Source organism: Mus caroli, chromosome 10 (assembly GCF_900094665.2).
Source record: "Mus caroli chromosome 10, CAROLI_EIJ_v1.1, whole genome shotgun sequence".
NCBI classification, from domain to species: domain Eukaryota; kingdom Metazoa; phylum Chordata; class Mammalia; order Rodentia; family Muridae; genus Mus; species Mus caroli.
This window is the reverse complement of record NC_034579.1, coordinates 79,636,933-79,648,565: the sequence shown is the minus strand read 5'-3', so window position 1 is coordinate 79,648,565 and position 11,633 is coordinate 79,636,933. Positions and strand designations below refer to the sequence as shown.

General features: G+C 44.5%; 1 pseudogene; it reads right to left on the bottom strand.

The window, feature by feature from the left end:
* Positions 1 to 1,457: 1,457 nt before the first annotated feature.
* Positions 1,458 to 2,126, bottom strand: LOC110302720 (annotated as a pseudogene).
* Between the last annotated feature and the right edge of the window lie 9,507 nt (positions 2,127 to 11,633).

The following is an 11,633-nucleotide window of genomic DNA, read 5'->3' as shown; positions in this document are numbered from 1 at the left end:
AACTCTCACAATATGTACTCACTGATAAGTGGATATTAGCCCAGAAACTTAGGATACCCAAGATATAAGATACAATTTGCTAAACGCATTAAACTCAAGAGAACGAAGACCAAAGTGTGGACACTTTGCCCCTTCTTAGAATAGGGAACAAAACACCCATGGAAGGAGTTACAGATTCAAAATTTGGAAGTGTGACGAAAGGATGGACCATCTAGTGATTGCCATATCCAGAGATCCATCCCATGATCAGCTTCCAAACGCTGACACCATTGCATACACTAGCAAGATTTTGCTGAAAGGACCTAGATATCACTCCAGGACTCTAAAGCAGGGTCTGGGCATGAGAGCCCTGAGCAGGTGGAAAACAAAGGCCTTCCTCACGTTTAGAAGGAAGGGATCCTATGAATCCTGAAGGAGGCCCCAGAAACAAGCTGGGAAGGAGTCATTTCTGAGTTTGTTGCAAGATCACAAACAAAAGCAGCAGACAGGCTCCAAGGCATAGACAGGATGGCTTCTAGGCCCCCTGCCATACCTTAAGTATCTCACTGAGCCAGGCTAGCTAGTGTGTCTTATATTTAGTGAAATGGGATCTGCAATCCTGGTGGAAGTCCTGAGCACCTACTGCCCCATCTCACCACTGCACCCTCTACCTTGAACTCAAAAGCATCTTCCAAGTCAGGTGTACTATAAGTGTTCTCTGCAGCGAAAGGCAGGCCCCATCTGACCCCGTTTCCCTCCCATTAACTGCTTTCCCAATTACAAGGGACAGGAATGAGCCAGGAGAGCCTGTCCATTCAGCCCACGCTGGGGCCAGGCTAAGATGAAGCAAGCATTATTGAGGGCTTGAAATGGCTGTTGTCAGGTAAGTGGAAGCTCATGTGGTCACTGTGTGCAAATGAGGGGCTCATCTTAAGTGGCTCAGTTTGGAGCAGGCCTGGTGGTGGTCTCTGGCCTCCTCAGCAGAGGGTTCTGTGCACACCCTGCCTCCTGGTAAAGTGTGCTGTGCCTGGGCTGTGCTTGGGGTGTCAGCTGGGGGGAGGAGGCAGCAGTGGCCTCAGCAAAAGGGTGTCATCAGTAGCTCTCCTGAGTAAAGCTTGTGTCACCAGGTATAAGTTGATGGCACAACACAGGGCTCCTGGCTCCCACAACATAACAGCTTCTAAACCCACACAGAGAAAGGCTCATGAAATAAAGGGGACTTATCCAAGGTGGGGGCAGTCTTCAGAGGAACACAAAGGCAAGCTGTCTTCTGAAAGGATTCCTTTAGACTATGATATAAAGACACATGCCCATCTCCCCCATGAGTCCAATGTAAGACTGCTACAATTGCTTCTTCCAGAGGGCCATGAAAAAAAATTTAAGCCTTGAAAAATGAATTCAATTTGTTTAAAAGAGCAACAATGTTGGGGGAGACCCACAATCATTTGCATCACAAGCTACTTTAGCATCCTCTGGCCTCAGGAAGCATCCCTGGATATCCACCCACTTTCTGTGAGGAAATTTAAAATCCTTTTCTTTAGGACCTTGTCCAGATAAGTGGGAAGGCGACTTTTAGAGGGGCTCTCTCATCGAGTCTGGAGGTGATCTTTAATTATCATAGTCTTCACAGTCAAATAGCATGCAGTACTCGAATTCAAGGAACTACAGAGAACCTTTTTGCAATCCAACAGCAGCTCCAACCCAGGAAGGTTCTCAATAGCTGCAAACTGTCTTTGCCATCCTCCTTCCCCGTTCTGGAGCTGGCCAGGTTTTTGTTCTCCTTCCTCCTCTTCCATTTGTTTCTGTCAGCCTCATATTCGGCTGACTCCTCCATCTTCTTAATCCCATTGCATGGGTACCGCTGCAGCTCTCAGATCGTGGCGCGAAGCATCTTCTCTTTGTGCATGTTTTCAAATAAATCATCAAATTCTTTGCAGAGCATGAACTGGTAGAGTGGCCGTAGTTTCAGCCGCACCTCTTTCTCCTCCTTGGTGATCTTTCTCTTCAATGACTTTCTTATTTTCTTTCTTGTCCTTGCCCAGGAAGGCTGGTACCACGTTGTACTCTCCGGCAATATTCTTCCGGAGCTGCCTCTCCTTCAGCTCCCACACATGCATGTCTACATGGGCACTCTTGAGCTCGGTCTCCCTCCTCCTCCTCCTCCTCCTCCTCCTTCTCCTCCTCCTCCTCCTTTTACTTTTTTATCTCTATGGTTTTTTAGCAGTGGCTGCTTCCTTCTCAAGGGGCTCCTATTTCTTCTTGGAGGATTTGCATTTAGAAGCAGTGTCATCTTGAGGCACCTCTGCCTGCATCTTGAACTTCTTGGATTTTGGGTTTCCATGCCATCTTCAGAAGGCTCTTTCTTTTTAAATGTTTTCTCTTTGGAAGAATCAGCCTCTTCCATTCCTCCTGGCTCTTCTTTGGTCTTAGATTTTGGCTTCTCTTTTCTAGTTTTCTTCTCTCTTGGTTTAGGCGGCATCTCCATGCTTCCTCTGCCCAGTCTGATCCCAACTTAGAGGCAGGCCTACTGGTTTCCTCAAATGCTTGCAAAGGAGAGCAAGCGACAGAGCAGCCTTCTACTTGTGATCTAGCCTGCATCTTCAACAGTTTCCTCCCCTGGCATGCAATGACTCTTACTTCCCCTGAACTGTCACAGTGAAAGTTTCTATTGCTGTGAAGAGACACTATGACCCAGGCAATATTTTGCTGCCTTGTCATGTACAGTATTTTATTGTGGCTGGCTCAATGGTTGTGAGTTTCAATCCAAATTGTTATGGTGGGAAGCATGGCAGCCTCTAGACAGGCATGGCACTGAGGTGCTGAGTGTTCTACATCATGTTCCAAAGGCAAACAGAAAACTGCCTTCCAGGAAGGAAGGAGGAGAGTCTCCAAGCACACCCACACAGTGACACATGTACTCCAATAACGACACACTCCAATTGTGCCATTCCATGTGCCAAGCATGTGCAAACCACCTCATGCAATTTCCCAGCTCTGTGTCCTCCCAACTCCATTTTTTAGCCAACATTTGTCTTGATGTGAAATGATCTTTCTGAACATAAGTGCTTCACTTTATGGGCACCTTGGCTTCCCAGAAATTAACCTTATTGAGTACTGTGACAGGTGCTTAGATGGAAAGAAACAGGCCTGTGTCTGTGTGTGTTTTAGAGAGATTTTGTCAAAATTAGTTAATTGCTCACACTCAGTGTTTTCTGGAACCTTTCCTCGGGCTGCATTTCCAGCTGCATCAAACTGAGAAAGCAACGAGATTCCCAAACCTCAGCAGTCTGGGATGCCTGATCATGGTCACAATGAAATCCGTTCCTCTTTCTGCTAACGCCCTGCTCTTCCCACCACTATATCATCATCATCATCATCACCTCTGAGCCAGGACACACCATCCTTTAGGTTGCTTTTCTTCAATATTTTCTCACGATGGGAGAAAAGTAAGTCATAAAATCCACTCTCAACACTAGAGTCTTCCACTCGCCATATGTGTTTGCCCCTTTCCAAGTCACTAAGGCATTACCAGTGCCTCCCAAGCTTTGCAGAGAACCCAAGGCTTTAAGACCACAGACTCTTCCACTGATTTTTTTCTACTCTCTTATCTCCATCAATTGAATCTAAGGTAAATCAGCTCAGGGTCCAGTCTTTAGCCTCAGTTGAGGTTGTGACCTGTGAATGTGCATCTCTACATGGATTACCCCACCTACCCCATGCTACTGTGCTACCGGTGTGTGATAGTCTCTGCACCAGTGCTTGAATGACTTACAGTTTCTAATCCCCTAAATATGGATAAAAGCTTGCCTGCTAGAGATAAGGATTACACATAGCTAGTTAATGGATTCCTGATCCTGCAATCAGATATCTACTAGTCAGACAATAAGTGTGGATCATGATGATAACAGAGACAAAGACAGAATGCTAAGCAGACAGCAAATCTGAAAACACTTAACCTGTCATCAATAGGCTATTTCATTGTTGCCATGAATGCAGTGTTGAGAAGCAATGAACCCTTCTTCAGTCATGAGCTCCTCAAAAGCTATTAGTCCCCTATTAATCTCACGTGTGCACTGTCAGTCACAGCTCTTTGAGACAATGCAGACAGAGGTCAGTAGATTGCAAGGGTGAACCAGTTCTCCAGCTGAGTCAATGTAGGTAATGGCATTGGGCCTCTGGAAGTGCCTTGGAGAAGCATGGGGAAGTAGACAGAGGTTGGATTGTCTTATATACTTACGAGCAAGGTGACAGGTTTGAATACACACATACATGTGTGTGTGCATGCATGTATGTATGTATGTACGTAAGTAAGTATGTATGTATGTATATGTGTATGTGTGAATTCTGTGTGGGCCATCTCCATGACGTCCAGGCATCTTGACATGGGTGAATGTGGCAGAGTCACAAGAAGGCTGAGAAGATCCTAGGGCCCCTTAACTTCCTGCTATAAAGGCAACCAGAGACTGATTGGCTACAATCTCATAACCTGAACAAGGTCTCAGAAGCAGTTTTCCTTCCTAACCTGTGCTCATGGAGTGCACTCACTGGCAGAATGGAGCTTTCACCCTGGGCATGGTGATGTCCTACCTGCCATAGTTTGAGGTGTACAAAAACAGTCTATGAGGGTCAGCTTCCAGTTCAAGGTGAAAGCAAGAACAAAGGCATAAGACATCAATGGGTATGTGGGTTTTCTGGTTTTTTTGTTTTTGTTGTTGTTGTTGTTATTGAAGGCTAGCAATAGTCCACGGTGATCTGAGAGAATGCACGGAACTATTTCAGTCTCCTTGTTGAGGCTTTTTAAATGTCTGATTATGTGGAAAATTTTGGGGAAAGTACCATGAGGTGGTGAAAAGGAGGTATATTTTGTTTTAGTATGAAATATTTTGTAGATATCTGATAAATACATTTGGTTCATAATCTCTTAATTTTGGTGTACCTTTGTTTAATGTCTGCGTCAATGTCCTGTCCATTAGTGAGAGTCCGGTGTTGAAGTCTCTGTCTATTATTGTGTAGGGTTCATTGTGGTTTTTTTTCATGGTTTAGTCAAGTTTCTTTTATGATTGTGAGTGTCCTAGCATTTGGGGCATAGATAGATGTTAGCGAATGTCCAGTTTTGGAAGTCTACCTCAAGTCTCTTCTCTAAAGATCTATTTAGTATTTAGTCCAAGTCTAAAAAGTTCTTCTTGGGAAGAATTTTCTGACACAATTCTCCCCAAAGTCAAGTCCAGTTCATCAATAGCTTCCTTTGAATCAGAGTGGGACCATCTAGAGAAAGGTTGTTGGTTAAAGTGTTACGGTTCTTGGAAATGATCTTATATTGGTTCCCAGAACTCATATCCCTGCATTAAAATTCACTTGTAATTCCAGCTCCAGGTTGATCTAGTACCCTCTTCTGGATGTCATAGGTGCCTGCACTTACATGCACAGTTTCGAAAAAGAGAAACAGACACAAAGAAAGACACAGAAATAGAAAGAGAGTGAGTGAGCAAGCAAGCAATAGAACTAAAAACAATGTTTTGAAAAAAGGGGATACTATTTAGTGTAAAGTTGCAAAAATAAACACTTTACATATTTTTAAAATATGATAGCAGAACAGAAAATTATCTTTAATACATATATTCAGAGCTAACCATAGTGAATATTGTATTTAATATAGTTTTGAATCATTAAAAACACACACATGTGTTATAATCTGAATTTTTCAACATTTATTTCACTTAGAGCCAGAGATTCCAAACCTTTACACAGTTTCTAATTTTATAATTTTTTCTTAGGTATTTTCTTTATTTACATTTCAAATGTTATCTCCTTTCCTGGTTTCCTCTCCCAAAGCCTCCTATCTCCTCTCTCCTCCCCCAGCTCAACAACCGACCTACTCCAGCTTCCTGGCCCTGGCATTCCCCTACACTGGGTCATGGAGCCTTCACAGGAGCAAGGGCCTCTCCTCCCATTAAAGACCAACAAGGCCATCCTGTGATACATGTGTGATTTTCTGTTGTTTTTGTTGTTATTGAAGACTATCCATAGTACTTGGTAATCTGATAGGATGCACGGGACTATTTCAGCTTCTTGTATATATAAAGAGAATAAATATTTAATGTAAAGTTCCACAAATAAATACTTTACATAGTTTAAATTTTATGTCCATCTGTGTGGCATGGTGAGAACCCAGGCATTACCATGAGACTCCATGGAGAAAACTAGGGGCTCTAATTTTCATCAACTGAACAAACTTTTCTCAATGCTGGAGGAATATATTTAATCAAAGTAGAGGAAGATAACCCAGAAGTTAATCTGGATTTGAGTTTATAATTAATAATATAATATGGGTGTGCTGTCATATACTGCAGTGGTTAAGTACACTGGTTGCTGTTGCAATGGAAGCAGTTCCGAGTCTCAGGACGTATACTGTGGCTAAAAACATCTTGAAACTCCATTTCCAATGTATCAACACAATCTTCTAGGTTCTTCACATACCAAGCACTGCAGGGGTACACAGCCATCCAAACAAACAAAACACTCACAAATGCCAAAGGAAAATTAAAAAGTAAAGAAAGAAACCACATTCCTGCTGTCCAGGGCAGCTGTAAAGACACACTGACTAGTGGAAGTGAGACAGGTAAGGAGGGGGACATGTTAGCCCTTTGGTCTTGTCCTTAGGACTCCTGACCTTCTGTGCTCTCCTTCTTGTCCTGATTCCCTCACCTGCAGAAAAATGTAAGGACATACATCTAGTACCTGAAGAGCCTGCTGAGGACCCTGGCCTCCTCTTCTAAGCTGCATGTCTTGGGCATTTTCCACACTCCAGAAACATCAGGAGAAGAACCTGAAATAACAGGCAGGAGGCTGGGCTTTCCCGGGTGATGCAATTTCTTCAACATAACTTAAGACAACTTTGAAGTTCAAAACATGAAAATGAAGCAAGAACCACATGAAATGGAAAGGCCCAGGCTGCCTTCAAGGTCCTGGATGCTCTGACAATGTTTAAAAAGCAGCTGTAACCAAGCACATCCTGCTCTGCTCTAGCTTGGAATATCTTTTATACTTTGTCATCCACAAGCTTTCTAGCTCTCATCCTCATGATCCCTGATCTTTGGATTTGGAGTTCTGCTGTTTGTTTTGCTTAACTTTGTGCTATTTTGAGTGGTGTATGTGTGTACTGGCTGGTGTTTTGTTGAAACTTGACACAGGCTGGAGTTATCACAGAGAAAGGAGCTTCAGTTGGGGAAATGCCTTCATGAAATTCAGCTGTGGGGCATGTTTTCAATTACTGATCAAGGAAGGAGGACCCCTTGGGGGTGGTACCATCTCTGGACTGGGAGTCTTGGGTTCTATAAGAAAGCAGGCTGAGCAAGTCGAGGGAAACAAGCCAGTAAGTAACATCCCTCCATGGCCTCTGCATCAGCTCCTGCTCCCTGACCTGCTTGAGTTCCTGCCCTGACTTCCTTTGGTGATGAGCAGCAGTGTGGAAGTGTAAGCTGAATAAATCCTTTCCTCCCCAACTTGCTTCTCCGTCATGATGTTTGTATAGGAATAGAAACACTGACTGAGGCAAATTGGAACCAGCATAGTGGGATATTCTTGTGACAACCTGGCCATGTTTTGGGGAGGACTGTGGAAAGACTTTGGAACTTTGGGCTAAAAGGTCCATTTTGTGTTAAGAGCTCTGTGGGATGTTGTGTGGGAGCTTGGAAGATAATGTTGAGAATAGTGCAGAAGATGGAGGCTTGGTTTGTGAAATTTCTTTTCAGGGCCATTGCTATTTTGATTATGAAGATTCTGTGGTTCTGGTTAGCTGGGGCTGAAGAATCATCAGTGATTACCAAGATACCATAAATAATAAAGCAAACCTTTGTGTTGGTGCGACTGTTGGTGCTGGTTAGCTGGAGCTAAGAAATTAGTGGTGATTAAGAAGAGACCAGCATCACTGAGGTGAAATCTTCTGGGAAGTGTTTTCTGAGAGCATAAAGGCTATGTTCCAGAGATAGCCAAGGTTGTACCTTGTGCTGTGAGTNGACTTGGTAATGTGTAAGAGTCACCCAGGTGGTACTGGTTTTGAAGGCATGAAGCATTCATGCAGTACAGCTGAGGCTCAACACTGTGAGAGGCCATGGAAGGCCATTGGTGAAGGTGCAGCCTCAGTTGGAATTGATGGCCCAGGACTGAAGGGGTCATGCAAAGGAGTTGAGGTTTGGCACCATGAAGAGAGCCTATGAGAGGCTGTTGGCTAAGCCTAGTTACACTGGAAAACTGTGTGAAGTAAAAGGGGATGGGGAAGGAGGGGAAGGAAGGATAGCCCACTTCAGGCTAGAGTTCCTCCTATGTTCTGGGCAGGCAGATGTGGGAGGGCTGCAAGACGCTTTCTACTCGGCCCCGGGTGGGAATCTAATCCACTGAGCCCACTTGACGGGGGTGCGGTGGTGGACAAGAGGCAGCCCTGACCGAGGGCCCAGAGCGACACCCTGTAGCCCCAGGGTTATAGAATTGAGGGCAAAGGGGATAGGTTCCCACACAGGCGAGAATCTGCACAGCGGGCCTTGATGAGCAGAGACTGTCTATGATTTTAAGAGCTTTATTGTAGAAAGGCAGGGGGAAAGAGAAAAGTGAGAGAGAGAGAGAGAAAGACAGAGAGAGAGAGAGAGGCTAAAGGCTAGAGAATATGAGGGAGAGAGAGAGAGGAGAGAGGAGCAAGGAGAAAGGAGAGAGGAGACAGGAGTGGAGAAGACAAACAGAGAGGAGAGAGGAGATCATAAGGGGAGTAAGAGCAAGAGAGCAAGAGGAGTGAGAGAGTGAGGAGGGGCCAAACAGCCCCTCTTATAGTGGGCTGCTTTATCTTACTTTTGCTAGGTAACTGGGGAAGAGATTAGCCTGAAGGTTTGTAGCTTGGGACNTTGCCTAAGTGACTACTAACCATGTTTCTCTTGTGGGGGCTGAGGGAGTGGTAACTTAGATAGGAGCCAGAGTTCCAGGAGCATGAGGGAATGCCTACAATGTCATGTAGGTGAATTATCACCACCGGGTCCTGGGGTTCACCATCTACCCTCAACTGGAAACCAGGCTGTCTTTGCATAGCCCAATGCCCCACAGAAAACAGTAGAGTCTTGGAGATGCCAGTACTATGAGATGATCACCAAGAACAGCAGCATCAGTGGAGTACTGCTGGCTGGATACCAGAAGAAAAGCTGTGTGCTACAAAGGGCAGGGCTGGTAAAGTCACCCAAGCCCTTGGTGGAGCCTAGAAGATGGTGAGTGGATCCCATACATTGGACTATTGCAGTTTGATTTTGCTTTTGAATGTGACTGTGCCCTGATATTTTTCCCTCTTGAAAGAAGAAAGTATTTTAGTGGAGCCCACATTTAGAGACTTTTAATTGTAAAAGGAATTTGGATTTTAAAGATATTGGATATTTTCAAGGAATTGAACTTTTAATGTTAAGTCTGTGGGGCTTTTGAAATTATTTAGATCTTGGAGATGAATAAAAAAGTAAGGGTTCAGGCTTGATAGTGATGTGTTTGTGTGTCAAGTTGACAAGGGGTCAATTCTACTGGCTGGTTTTTTGTATCAATTTGACACAGGATGGAGTTATCACAGAGAAAGGAGCTTCAGTTGGGGAAGTGCCTCCATGAGATCCAGTTGTGGGGCATTTTCTCAATTAGTGATCAAGGAAGGAAGGCCCCTTGTGGGTGGTACCATCTCTGGGCTCAGAGTCTTGGGTTCTATAGAAAAGCAAGCTGAGAAGTCCAGGAGAAGCAAGCCAGTAAATAATAACCCTCCATGGCCTCTGCATCAGCTCCTGCTTCCTGACCTGCTTGAGTTCCAGTTCTGACTTCCTTTGGTGATGAACAGCAGTGTGGAAGTGTAATCTGAATAAACCCATTCCTCCCCAACTTGCTTCTTGGTCATGATGTTTGTGCAGGAATAGAAACCCTGACTAAGACAATGTGTGTGTGTGTGTGTGTGTGTGTGTATTTCTGTGTGTGTTTGTGTGAATTTCACTTCACAACTCACAATCCCACTAACTCACCCTACCCTACAGTCCATTCTTCACCCTTGTCCCTTTCCCCAATTATAGGGGACAATGTTGTTGAAGTATGTCATCATGGGTTCCTCACCCTTTTGCCTGCAATGTTCATTATAATGGCTGATTTTTGTGGTACGAGGCCTCTGCTACTCTTATCAACATTTGAATTTCAATATGACTCCTCTCATATCTTCTTGTCATGGAGATCATCTGTGTCCCAGAGTTCATGGAGTTTTGGATCAGTAGGATAGGCCCCTTCATGTACTCCAGAAGTTCACCAATGTTGGAGTCCACCAAAAGACCTCACTAACAAAGACCACAGAGACCAACATCACTGTAAATGGCAAGAGGTTTTTTTGTTTTGTTTTGTTTTGTTGGTTTTTTTTTTAATCCAACATGTTGGGGGACCTCTTCCCCCCTCCCAGCACGCAAGCAAGAGGAGAGATCCAGAATGAACAAAGAACACACTTTTTATACCTTGTAAGGGGCAGATTTAGGCAACAGGGCTAGCTGGCTTATTCTAATTGGTATAGCAAGTAACCATTTCTGGCGTTGGTTGGTTTGCATACCAACCAACTACCTTTGGCCAAATATGTCTGAAGGGATCACTTTCTCTGATGACCTGGGCCTGTAGTTGCTTTATCCTCTTGTCTGATGGGGCTGGGGTAACTGGGATTTACCTGCTATGGCATGGCCTAAGGTCAGTAACCACATGGACTGCTTGGTGTCTGTAGGCTTTGGGTGGATTATTTGAAGTCCTTCTCCATCTGGCTGTGTGTAGAGAGAAGTAGGAGGCCATCATTTGTTTAGAAGCCTGGTCTTCATCCTGGGTTGGATCTCTGAGCTAAGAGAACCTTTTCAAGTGGAACCTCCACAGTGAGATCCAGAGGGCCATAGAAGTGGTAGGAGGGATGGGAAATGGGTTAGTGGGTAAGAATGCATTATCAGAAAGTAAGAGGGCAACTCATACCCCAAGCATGATTCTCACCAATGTGTCTGGCTCAGGTTTAGCTTTCTATCTGGTTTCAAGAGGCTGTACCAGCAGCAGACTTGTGCATTTTGTGAGGCAAGGCTCACCTGCCTTGTGGGGAACCATTTTTCCTACTTCTGTGAAAAAAAAAAAATTCCTGTTAGGCAGAGTCAAGTCAGGCTGTGGTCAACTGGCAGATTTCCTGGTTTCATGTTGCATAGAAGGATAACAGGGGATGCACTAGAACCTTCTGTTGAGGGGCACAATGTTTGTTAATCTTGGAGGAAGGAACAGGGAGGAATAGAGAGTCCTCCAGATGGGTACAGATATTGAATATATGTCAGCCATTGTCTCTGCTGGCTTGGGACTTTGATTCCCACGATATTGTAACATATGTAAAGCCTAAGAGAAGCTGGAGGCTGCTCCAAAGTACTGACTGGACAGCCTTCTCCAATTCTTTTTTCTTTTTCTACTTTTATTTATTAATCACTCCATTCATTTACATCTCAAATGATATTCCACTTTCAGGTTACCCTTCCACAAACCCCCATCCCACAACTGACCTCTCCCCCTCCCCCTTGCCTCTATGAGTGTGCTCCTCCAACCAACCACCCTTTCCCACCCCTGTGTTCCAGCATCCCCCTAAGCTGGGTCCTCAAACC